General features: G+C 40.9%; 1 protein-coding gene and 1 pseudogene across 1 annotated transcript in view; both read right to left on the bottom strand.

Moving 5' to 3' along the window:
- The window catches only part of LOC116673702 (gastrula zinc finger protein XlCGF8.2DB-like), a 325,201-nt pseudogene that overhangs the window by 77,531 nt on the left and 247,076 nt on the right, over nucleotides 1-594 (bottom strand).
- LOC116674237 (zinc finger protein 239) overlaps nucleotides 1-594 on the bottom strand; it is a gene marked incomplete at its 5' end in the record, with an annotated part of 8,473 nt that overhangs the window by 7,712 nt on the left and 167 nt on the right. The window lies entirely within an intron of this gene.

Raw genomic sequence — 594 nt, 5'->3', positions numbered from 1 at the left:
ACCCCAACCGGTCGTCAGACACCGCCTACCAAAAGCCTGGGTCTAGGTCTAGGTCTGGGTCTGTCCCAGGATTCTGCCTAAAAGGAAGTTTTTCCAAGCCACTGTCGCACTGCTTGCTGTGGAGAAAACTACTATAACTGTTGGGTCCTTGTAAATTATGGAGTGTGGTCTAGACACTTGTTATGAACTGATACTATAAATAAAATGGAAATAAATTCAAGCACTTATTGAAGATAACAAGGCAGTAAGACCCATGACAGTTCAGCAAGCTACAGAATAGTATTAACTTCCGTTCTGGGCTACACACATTACTTCAACAAGGCTGAAAACGGGAAAGGAACGATAAAGGAAAAAGTCTGTTGACATGACAACTTTTTTGTGCTGGTCAGAAAATTGTATCTCATTTTTGACTCAAACCTGATCCAAATCGAGCCATGAGGTTGGTGATCCATTGCAGCCCTGCTACTAGACATGTATATGTATATGCATGTGCATATCGCATTGTCGAGAGTCATTTAAATAAAAATCCTAAAAGACATTTGTGAAGCCGTCTGTGTGCATTCATTAATATTGAGATTAGATTCCTGGGTCTCT

This window comes from Etheostoma spectabile, chromosome 24 (genome assembly GCF_008692095.1).
Source record: "Etheostoma spectabile isolate EspeVRDwgs_2016 chromosome 24, UIUC_Espe_1.0, whole genome shotgun sequence".
Taxonomy (NCBI): domain Eukaryota; kingdom Metazoa; phylum Chordata; class Actinopteri; order Perciformes; family Percidae; genus Etheostoma; species Etheostoma spectabile.
Note: the sequence above shows the minus strand (reverse complement) of the source record. Positions and strands in the feature narration are given on the sequence as shown.